Here is a 12,136-nt window from a genome sequence, read left to right on the forward strand (position 1 = left end):
GGATTTATATCAAGAAGTGTAAGCAACAGAAGTCCAGAGGTCATACTGCAGCTTTATACATCATTAGTAAGGCCTCACCTAGATTATGCAGCTCAGTTCTGGTCTCCATATTACAGAATGGACATAAATTCGTTAGAAAACATTCAGCGTAGGATGACTAAATTAATACATAGCATTAGAAATCTTCCTTAGGAAGAAAGATTGAAGACTCTAAAGTTACATTCACTTGTTAGACGAAGAATGAGGGGAGACCTGATCGAAGTGTATAAGTGGAAGATAGGTATTAATATAGGGGATATTAATAAGGTCTTGAGGATGTCTCTCCAAGAGAGAACCCGCAGTAATAGATTTAAATTAGATAAGTTTAGATTTAGAAAGGACATAGGAAAGTATTGGTTTGGAAATAGGGTAGTTGATGAGTGGAACAGTCTACCTAGTTGGGTTATTGAGGCTAGGACTTTGGGTAGTTTCAAATTTAGGTTGGATAAGTACATGAGTGAGAGGGGTTGGATTTGAGTGGGACTTGCACATCAGAGCTTATTTCATGGGTAGCATTGAAAATTGGGTAGGTCAAATGTTTTGTTAGTGGGATGAATTGTAAGGACCTGCCTAGTATGGGCCAACAGGCCTCCTGCAGTGTTCCTCCTTTCTTATGTTCTTATGTAATTGAAGGTTGGCATTAGTCAGGGGCTGTTTAGGTGCCAGTTTTCAATTTATATTGAAAAAAAATGAATGAATGGAATAAATGAACTATTAATTGATTGATTCGTTGATTGAATGAATGAATAAAGTGAATGAATGAATGAATAAATGAACTGAATCAATGAATAAAGTGAATACATGGTTGATAGAAGGAGTGACTAACAGAATGAATGAATGAATGAATAGATGGATGGATGAATGAACTGAACGAATAAATAAGTGAATGAACCCTCAAAGGAGGTTCCTTGATGCCGGTGAGGGGCTCTTGATCCAAAGAATTGGACCTACCCTCCCTTTCCTTGGCTCGAACCTGAGTGCCTCCGTTCCCAGGATTTAGATGAATAAGAATGAATGAATGAATGAATTATTAACTGGCTGGATGAATAATTAACTGATTCGTTCAGACTCTCCCTGGACCCTCAGTCTGGTTGATCAGATACTGATTGACCGTGAGGCCTGGTCTAGGACCGGGCCACGGGGGCGCTGACCCCCTCAAACATCCCTCAGATCCTAACGGGTTTAGCACTTCATCGTATGACAATAATAATAATGTACTTCAGGTATCCCATGTCAGTATGAATGTGCACTTATTTTTTTTTTGATGCGTGTGTACTCACCTAATTGGTTGTGGGGGTCGAATCTCAGCTCCTGGACCCTCCTCTATTGGCAGCTACTGGTTTCACTGTGTACAAATATAATGAGATGGAGAGCATCATTCTACTGTCCTGTCAATGATGGCTCGTGATTCAGAAAATTAAAGCTGCCTTCCATTTCCTAGGAACGAATCTCATTGCCTCCCATTGCCTGAGAGCTTATAACCCATATGGGTTTAGCCTTTCCCGTGAATGTAATAGTCATAGAGAGCTTCGTACGGGTGGCAGAGGAGCAGTTGCTCACATCATGAAGCATGAATAGCGATCGTACTGTTTCGTACATCTATATGTCAGTGTTGATCTGGCGGTGGTGGAGGCTGGATATACTCTCATTTTCTCGGTGCTAACCTCTGTATGGGTCCTAACTTTCATTAGCCTTTCCATGGCATTATGTTAATAGTCACTCAGTCTTAAATATATACTTCATTAAGAAGTGTTAAAATTTTATATTTTATTTATGGAAAAGTGAAAGCCAGTATATTTTTTTATTTGGTTGTACTCATTTGTGTATCAGGCTTCCTTTTTGCTCTTAATCAAAACGTCGTAAAATACAGTTATTAAGTGTGTATTTATGTTGAGGTGACAAAATTATCAAGTTCACTGAAGACAAGTTTCCTAGAAAAAAAAAAAAAAAACCATCGTGGGAAAGTGTGGCCTAAAGGAAGACATCAGACAACAAGGTCACAGCTGGGATCTTAGTCTGCAGTAAATTTGATTTTTCACAAGTTCACATCTGTCTTTAACTTTACTACAGGTATGTGGAGACAGAAGACACAGACAAGCATATATAAATACAACCACAGACAGAAAGGCAGACAGACAAACGCACAGACAAATAGATATACAAACATATATATATATATATATATATATATATATATATATATATATATATATATATATATATGTATATATATATATGTATGTATATATATATATATATATATATATATATATATATATATATATATATATATATATATATATATATATATATATATATATATATATATATATATATATACAACTAGGAGACAGACAGTCAGACAAATACACACATTCTGAAAGCATGTATGTTTTAAAGCTTATAGTAACAGCAACTAAAACTCCTAGTTCAAATGTGACACTAATATTGTATATTCCTCTTATAACAGTTATAAATGAAGTGAACTTAGACATGTGTAAGTATTTCAGCAGCAAGGAGCCACATCAAGACGGTCATATTACCCGTCTCCACAAACTCAATATTCAACTATTTTTACATTTCTCTAGATCTTTCGAGTTGGAGGGGAGAATGAAGGTGACTTGGTGCTTCTGGGAGAACCCAGATGACGCTTCCTACACGCCCACTTAAAAATATTTTGTCTAAAATATTTAACGCACACTTTAAACTATACACGTCCACTTAGAAGTACTACACACCCACTTATACGCCTGCTTATAAGTATTACACGCCCACTTACAAGTATACACACCAATTCAATACTACATCCTTATTTAAATATTACACGGGCACTTAAAAATCTTACATGCCCACTTAAAGGTACACACCCACGTAAAATATACTACACACCCTCTAAAATAGCACAACATGCCTATAAAACCGCACGTCCACTTAAAATGCTACTCGGCCACCGCATTCAATACACGTCCGTTGTATGACAGGATGAACACTACCAGGAACCAGCACACACGCGAACGTGGAAATATAATGTAAATTGGAGGGTGGGGGAGAGAAGGTAAAGGAGAAGGGTCGAAGAGCAGAAATGTATTTCTTTAATGTATACTACCAGTATGTGTGTGTGTGTACTCACCTAGTTGTACTCACCTAGTTGAGGTTGCGGGGGTCGAGTCCGAGCTCCTGGCCCCGCCTCTTCACTGATCGCTACTAGGTCACTCTCCCTGAACCGTGAGCTTTATCATACCTCTGCTTAAAGCTATGTATGGATCCTGCCTCCACTACATCGCTTCCCAAACTATTCCACTTGCTGACTACTATGTGGCTGAAGAAATACTTCCTAACATCCCTGTGATTTATCTGTGTCTTCAACTTCCAACTGTGTCCCCTTGTTACTGTGTCCAATCTCTGGATTATTATTATTATTATAATCAAGGGGAAGCGCTAAACCCGTAGGATTATACAGCGCCCAGGGGGGGATGTGGAAGGCATTCAGGCTTAATTCGGGGAACTGGAGCACAGATTCAATTCCCTAAATCAAGAGCCCCTCACCAACATCAAGGAACCTTCCATGAGGGGTCCAATCTCTGGAACATCCTGTCTTTGTCCACCTTGTCAATTCCTCTCAGTATTTTGTATGTCGTTATCATGTCCCCCCTATCTCTCCTGTCCTCCAGTGTCGTCAGGTTGATTTCCCTTAACCTCTCCTCGTAGGACATACCTCTTAGCTCTGGGACTAGTCTTGTTGCAAACCTTTGCACTTTCTCTAGTTTCTTTACATGCTTGGCTAGGTGTGGGTTCCAAACTGGTGCCGCATACTCCAATATGGGCCTAACGTACACGGTGTACAGGGTCCTGAACGATTCCTTATTAAGATGTCGGAATGCTGTTCTGAGGTTTGCTAGGCGCCCATATGCTGCAGCAGTTATTTGATTGATGTGCGCTTCAGGAGATGTGCCTCGTGTTATACTCACCCCAAGATCTTTTTCCTTGAGTGAGGTTTGTAGTCTCTGGCCCCCTAGACTGTACTCCGTCTGCGGTCTTCTTTGCCCTTCCCCAATCTTCATGACTTTGCACTTGGTGGGATTGAACTCCAGGAGCCAATTGCTGGACCAGGTCTGCAGCCTGTCCAGATTCCTTTGATCTGTGTGTGTGTGTGTGTGTGTGTGTGTGTGTGTGTGTGTGTGTGTGTGTGTGTGTGTGTGTGTGTGTGTGTGTGTGTGTGTGTACACTCACCAATTTGTTCTTGCAAGGGTCGAGTAGCAGCTCCTGGTCCCCGCCTCTTCGAGGGTCGCTACTAGGTTCACTCTCCCTTTCTCTCTCTGTGTGTGTGTGTGTGTGTGTGTGTGTGTGTGTGTGTGTGTGCAATAACCTAATTGTGGTTGCAGAGGTCGAGTCATAGATGTGTGTATGTGTTCGTCCTTACATATATATATATATATATATATATATATATATATATATATATATATATATATATATATATATATATATATATATATATATATATATATATATATATATATATATATATATATATATATATATATATATGTCTTCCTACCTGGAGTCTGCCTCGAGGGAGTCTAGGAGGCCTGGTCGTGGACCGGGCCGCGGGGGCGTTGATCCCCGGAATAACCTCCAGGTAGACTCCAGGAGGGCATTCAGGGGATCAACGCCCCCGCGGCCCGGTCCACGACCAGGCCTCTCGGTGGATCAGGACCTGATCAACGAGGCTGTTACTGCTGCTAGTCGCACGCAGTCCAACATACGAACCACGGCCCGGCTGATCCGGCACTGATTTTCGATATCTGTCCAGCTCCCTCTTGAAGACAATCAGGGGTCTATTGGTAATTCCCCTTATGGCTGGTGGGAGGCTGTTGAACAGTCTTGGGCCCTGGAGACTTTTGTGTTTTCTCTTAGTGTACCGGTGGCGCCCCTACTTTTCACTGGGGGTATGTTGCATCGCCTGCCAAGTCTTTTGCTTTCGTAGGGAGTGATTTCTGTGTGCAGATTAGGGACCAGTCCCTTCAGAATCTTCCAGGTGTAGATTATGTTATATATCTCTCGTCTGCGCTCCAATGAGTACAAGTCAAGTGCTTCCAGGCGTCCCCAGTAATTAAAGTGTTTGATGGAACTTATACGTGCAGTAAAGGTTCTCTGTACATTCTCTAGATCTGCAATTTCACCTTCTTTGAATGGGAATGTTAATGTACAGCAGTATTTCAGCCTAGAGAGAACAAGTGATTTAAAAAGGATAATCATTGGCTTAGCATCTCTTGTCTTGAAAGTTCTCATTATCCATCCTATCAGTTTCCTCGCAGATGTGATAGTGGCATTGTTGTGGTCCTTGAAGGTGAGATATTCGGACATTACCACACCCAGGTCCTTCACATTACTTTTCCGCTCTGTTTTGTGATTAGAGTTTGTAGTATACTCAGTCCTAGTTATTATATATACAGTATATCTCTCCGACCGATCGCAATTTATTTATACGTTTTGTGTGTACGAAACAATTCCAGGTAGTGTTCACGTTGTCATACAGCAGACTGGTTCTTTGAAAGTAAATATGTTGAAAATGAGTGTTGTATGTAAATATAACGTGTAGTGTTGAAGGTGAACCCATTGAAAGTTGATGTTAGGTTGAAAGTGAACATGTAGCATTGAAAATTGAAGTGTGGTGTTGAAATGACATTTTATTCTTGAAAGTGAATGTGATGCGTTGAAAATAAGCGTATTTAATGGTATTGTATGGCATTGTTATATTTATAACAGTGTATTGTTGAAAATGGCAATGCAGTAATAAATCAATCTTCCAGTGGGTCACTGAAAATAATTTTATGGCCAATGAGTACATGTTTCAGTTATTCCACTACGGACAAAAATGAGGAAATAAAAAACTGAAAGGGAGTATAAAATAAACTCAGATCATTCAATGTGAGATCTTGCATTCAAGAATCACATAACATAAAAAAAGAAGGAACACTGCATCAGGCTTCAGAACCGCAAATAAAATTATAGGCTCGTTAGAACATTCAAAACAAGAGATGACTAGCCAAAGATAGTATTGCTGTACAAAAATAATACCTTCTGAGTCAGGCGAAAATGCAGATCTGGAGAATGTACATAGAACCTTCACTACCTGCATAGACTCAGTCAAGTACCTAAGGAACTATGTGGAATGCTTGAAGTCCTTCGAGCTATACTCCTTGGAGCATAGGCGAGAAGTTACATCGTAATCTACACACTGAAAAAATCTGTAGGGTAGGGATTATTTCCAAATCTGCACATTGAAATCACTCCCTACGAAAGCAGAGGCTTGGCAGATAGTGCAAAATACTGATGAATAAGACATGTATGACAAGATGACACTACCTATGAACAACAGTAGTGCATTGAATGCACACAGGGATAATTCAGTATGTGTAAAGGGACCAAGAATATTCAACCCCCTCCCATCATGCTTAAAATTACCAACAGACCCCTAGCTGTCTAGAGAAAACAAGATAAGGTCCCTAAGTTTGTTCCTTTTAAGCTGGGCTTTGATGACTACGTTTTATTGCGTGTGGTTTGCACCGCTAGCTTTGTTGATCAGGCCATCAACCAGGAGGCCTGGTCTGGGACCTGACCTGAATCGTCTTCAGGTAACCTTCAGGATGTGTTGAAGGTGCCAACGTTGTGTAGAAAGTGGCAGTGTTGTGGTGAGAGTGAGTGTTGTGATGAAAGTAATAGTGCTGTGTTAAAAATAACAGTGTTTTTGTTGAAAGTGTCAGTGTTGTGTTGCAATTGCAATGTTTTATTGAAAGTGGCAAATTTATGTTTAAAATGGCAGCGTTGTGTTGAAAGTGACAGCTTAATGCTGAAAGGGACAGTGTTATGCTGAACATGGACCTCTGCTAAAAGTGAACGTGTAGTTCTCATGATGAGCTTATGTTACGTGAGATGAACGTAACATCTATCCTTTAGGTGAACCGTAATATAAGTACACCTAATCTGATAAAAGATATTGTACCTATCAGGGAACCAGGTGCACAGATAAGGGGCATATTAGTTACTGAGCCGGTTATCAAGTTATTTAAATGCCCGTACGCCACTAAAATACCCTCATGATATTCAAGAGGAAATGTTAAACCCCTAGGGGGTCATACAGCGCCTGCGGAATGGTCGGTAATCATCTTTGATCCGAGGAAGGGAGGTAAACAAGGTTGGTTGGTACGAGCCGAGCATGTTTTAGTTGCAGAGAAATGTTTTCATTCAGCAGGGTTCCACATGTTACTTTGAAGGTTGTTGGATGTGGTGGTTACCACCGAATAAGCCTGGGGCTCGTTAACTGACCCCGACGATTACTCTTGCTTCTTAACTGACCCCGACGATTACTCTTGTTTCTTAGGACGAATGTGTCGTTGTTGGAACATAGATGTATCAGGGGAAAGAACAGTACGGTAGTGTTTCGTTTAGGTAATGCGTAGTCATATTTTGATTTGCTCAGACGCAGGTGCGTGGAAGTAGCAATGATAGCAGCACCCAACACTATACCACAGAAATCAGATAGCTTTAGAATATCCAGAGCCTTGGCCAAACGATTGCTACACAACATCAACAGCGCCCCTGGATAACACCTCTGCACCATGGAACACTGGAGGTCTACCGACGTACTAATATTGACAGTCCAACCCTGCCCATCTCCACAGTTGTGCTATTACTACCACCTCTTCTATTACAACTACCCTCTTACACCTTGTAACCTCACCGCCAGAAGGGGATTGAAATATACAGATCAATTAATCTTCTGTTTCTGTCTCCATGTGAGTTATTATACTGCTTGTTGGGCTAGTACACCATACAGGGAGTAGAATGAAATGAGCTCAGGGGCACCCACACCGCCGTATGTCCTCAGGCCATGGGTAACACACCTAGCTTGGCTGGGTGCTTGGTTCTTGTAGGATTTGGTGATCTTGTGGGTTAGAGCATCATGTGATTTTCGCTCACCATGAGGCGAGCCAAAACATCATGAGTTCGAGTCCTTGGCTAGTCGCAGTGTTGTTATATATATATATATATATATATATATATATATATATATATATATATATATATATATATATATATATATATATATAGAGAGAGAGAGAGAGAGAGAGAGAGAGAGAGAGAGAGAGAGAGAGAGAGGACTCGATACTGCTGCTGGGACGAACAAGAATATATATATATATATATTATATATATATATATATATATATATATATATATATATATATATATATATATATATATATATATATATATATATATATATATAGATAGATAGATAGATAGATAAATATTAGGGATAGGACGATACCAATTTTTTTGTCGATACCTATAATTTTTCTATAATAATGTCATTGTTCATTACTTGGCCTGTTGTGTTAGTTACTAGTTGTCAAATGCACTTGTCAATAGTTTATATGTATTTGTGTGTGTGTTAGAGAAGGTAACCGAGTAACCCACATAGGTTACTTGTAGGTTACCTGTAGTCTGTTTCGGGGGTCACCGCTCCCGTGGCCTTGTTCGAGACGAAAGCTTTTGGTTGATGGTCTAATCAGCCATACACGGTTATACGTGGGCACCGCATCCCAGCAGATCAGGAGCCAACTTGAGGAACTTTTGAAGTTTTCTCTGGTACACAGGCAGGATTGTTGGTGATTCCGCTTATGTATGAAGGGAGGGTGTTGGAAAGTCTTTGTCCTTTTTCATTTGTTGTCAGTTAGCGCACTAATTGCACCCTTGCTTTTCGTTAGGGGTATTTTGCATCGTTTTTCGACTCTCTTGTGCTCTCATAGGAAGTAATTTCGGAATACAGATTTGTAACCAATCCCTTCAGAATTTTCCAGGTGTAATTTGTGATACATATTTTTCGTCCATGTTCTAGGCCTAGGGAATATAATTCAAGGGACTTAGGGCATTCCCAATAATTTAGATTCTTGATTGAACTTATTGGGGCTGTGCAAAGGTCTATGTGGTTTACCTCTAATTGACAGGTGTTCATTAACTCTTATGCTCCGATATATGTATATATGTACAGTATACCTGGGGATAGCTCATATACTGCTATTATGGTTGGTTAGTTGCATATGTACAAACATAAAAGCAAAAATATTTATTTCTGGATATCTTCACACATAATCAAGTATGCGATATTCGAGGCATAAATGAGGCTCGCGTAAATTCGCAAGAAAGGTTTCGCTGCCGTGATTGGATACATTTAAGCATTACCTTGTGAAACAGTTGCCCTTGCAGTGAATTCCTGAACAACTGCTGCGTGACCTACCTGCCTCTCCCTTGGGTACCACTTACCCTGTTTTTCCAAGTATTCAGTCGCCTCTATTTCTCGCAGTTTCATTGAAACCTTACATCTTGACACAGAACCTCTGAAGTTTGAATGATTTCATCAGCTCTAAATGTTAAATATTTAAAGAACATATTTACTTGGATTGGGTTTACATTTATCAGTATCCTGCTAGTTATATTATACTCAAACTTAACATACCTTCTAAGCAGAGATCGATCAGGGTGGGTATTGTTGTAAGTTTGTTTGGACTGTATGGAATAGACAGTTTTCTTACGTGAACCATCGACACTCAGTCCAGATCTAATAAATCACGTTACCTTGTTTGTGAGGGACTAGTACCGAACTTGCACACGAAAATCACTCACAACGAAAGCAAAAGACTCGGCAGACGATGCAACATTCCCCCCATGAAAAGCAGGGGTGTCACTAGCACGTTAAGAGACGATACAATAAGTGTCAGGGGCCCGAGACTATTTCACCTGCCTCCCAGCATACATAAGGGAGATTACCAATAGACCCCTGGCTGCCTTCAAGCAGGCACTGAACAAGCACCTAAAGTCGGTACCAGACCAGCCGGGCTGTGGCTCGTACGTTGGATTGCGTGCAGCCAGCAGTAACAGCCTGGTTGATCAGGCTCTGATCCACCATGATGCCTTGTCACAGACCGGGCCGCGGGGGCGTTGACCCCTGGAACTCTCTCCAGGTAAACGCCAGGTAATTCGTTAAACAAAGTGATAGATATAGAACTCTTGGTGCAGAGCTAGATATAGAACTCTTGGTGCAGAGCGTAAATATAAAATTAAACTTGACAGACTCATTTATATTGCTGACCTCCGTTTTGTATGAAGATTAAGATTTCTAATTTGGAGATAATTGTCTTACCTGGAGTTTACCTGGAGAGAGTTCCGGGGGTCAACGCCCCCGCGGCCCGGTCTGTGACCAGGCCTCCTGGTGGATCAGAGCCTGATCAACCAGGCTGTTGCTGCTGGCTGCACGCAAACCAACGTACGAGCCACAGCCCGGCTGGTCAGGAACCGACTTTAGGTGCTTGTCCAGTGCCAGCTTGAAGACTGCCAGGGGTCTGTTGGTAATCCCCCTTATGTATGCTGGGAGGCAGTTGAACAGTCTCGGGCCCCTGACACTTACTGTATGGTCTCTTAACGTGCTAGTGACACCCCTGCTTTTCATTGGGGGGATGTTGCATCGTCTGCCAAGTCTTTTGCTTTCGTAGTGAGTGATTTTCGTGTGCAAGTTCGGTACTAGTCCCTCTAGGATTTTCCAGGTGTATATAATCATGTATCTCTCCCGCCTGCGTTCCAAGGAATACAGGTTCAGGAACCTCAAGCGCTCCCAGTAATTGAGGTGTTTTATCTCCGTTATGCGCGCCGTGAAGGTTCTCTGTACATTTTCTAGGTCAGCAATTTCACCTGCCTTGAAAGGTGCTGTTAGTGTGCAGCAATATTCCAGCCTAGATAGAACAAGTGACCTGAAGAGTGTCATCATGGGCTTGGCCTCCCTAGTTTTGAAGGTTCTCATTATCCATCCTGAGACAGTCTTGAAATAGCTGGGAGGATGTAGGTAGACTCACGCCCCCTCGTGTTCGACCGACGCCCAGGTTTATGTGTTCCATTTTATTTATCTATTGTCTATGACTCTATATAGTTAAAAGTCGCATACCACGTTCTCTTTGTTTTCAATCATAATGTTATTATCTGAGTTCATCAGTTTTCCATATATTCAGTCTTAATGTTATTATCTGAGTTCATCAGTTTTCCATATATTCAGTCTTAATGTTATTATCTGAGTTCATCAGTTTTCCATATATTCAGTCTTAATGTTATTATCTGAGTTCATCAGTTTTCCATATATTCTTGCGTTAATTGCGAGACCAATGATTTAAACACATTTTTGTTTTAACCACCTTTGTTATAAAGTAAGTAAAGTAATTATAATATCACTTACAGTGGTACATTCAGTAAATTTAAGATCTGGCATTTAATATAAAGTTTTGTACGAAAATTTCTGGTTTCCTTCTAGTGTTTAGTGTAGTGGGAACTGCTGAACCAAGCTGAATCTAAGCCTCGTACTTCGAATCACTCATATCAGCTTAAATTAAATTTCTTATCTGTGAAGTAGTTTCAATTGCATTTAATTTAACGTTATCGCTTGGAGCATTAAAAACCATTTCTTTTAGAATTTTTTTTTTACTTTCTGTTAGAAATGGTTTTTAATACTCTATTCATTAAATATTCTTGTAACAATTTATTTAATGAGAAAGATTGGATGCAGATTTTAGTGCCAATTTTGCGCCGCTGTTTAGTTTGAAGCGTGTAAGCTTTAATAAATGTATAAACAGAAGAGTAGACGGAGTATGAAACAAAAAATAACGACACAATAGTGAAAAAATAATGTGAAGGACTTAGGAGTGATAATGTCAGAGGATCTCACCTTCATGGATCACAACAGTCTCATTATCACGACCGTGAGGAAAATGCTAAGATGTATAACCTTCAAAACAAGGAATGCCAAGCCAATGATGATCCTCTTGAAGTCAATTATTCTCTCTAGGCTGGAATACTGTTATATACTAACAGGCACTATTAAGGCAAACGAAATTGCAGATCTAGAGAATATACGGAAACCTTTACAGCACGTTTACCTGGAAGGTGTTCTACCTGGAGAATGTTCCGGGGGTCAACGCCCCAAAGGCCCAGTCCTTGATCAGGTGCTTGACTTGTACTCCTTGGAACACGGGCGAGAAAGATACTTCAT

At 40.4% G+C, this 12,136-nt stretch overlaps 1 protein-coding gene across 3 annotated transcripts in view; it reads left to right on the forward strand.

Moving 5' to 3' along the window:
• The first annotated feature begins 1,647 nt into the window (after positions 1-1,647).
• The window catches only part of Ptpmeg (protein tyrosine phosphatase Meg), a 560,698-nt gene continuing 550,209 nt past the window's right edge, over positions 1,648-12,136 (forward strand). For 2 of the 3 annotated variants that reach the window (XM_070100755.1, XM_070100757.1), the window contains exon 1: positions 1,660-2,109. The gene's annotated coding sequence lies outside the window, so the exon portion shown is untranslated. Of the gene's footprint in view, positions 2,110-12,136 lie in introns of all 3 variants that reach the window. The other variant, XM_070100756.1, reaches the window with a different exon arrangement.

The sequence above is a fragment of the Cherax quadricarinatus genome, chromosome 74 (assembly GCF_038502225.1).
Source record: "Cherax quadricarinatus isolate ZL_2023a chromosome 74, ASM3850222v1, whole genome shotgun sequence".
Classification (NCBI taxonomy): domain Eukaryota; kingdom Metazoa; phylum Arthropoda; class Malacostraca; order Decapoda; family Parastacidae; genus Cherax; species Cherax quadricarinatus.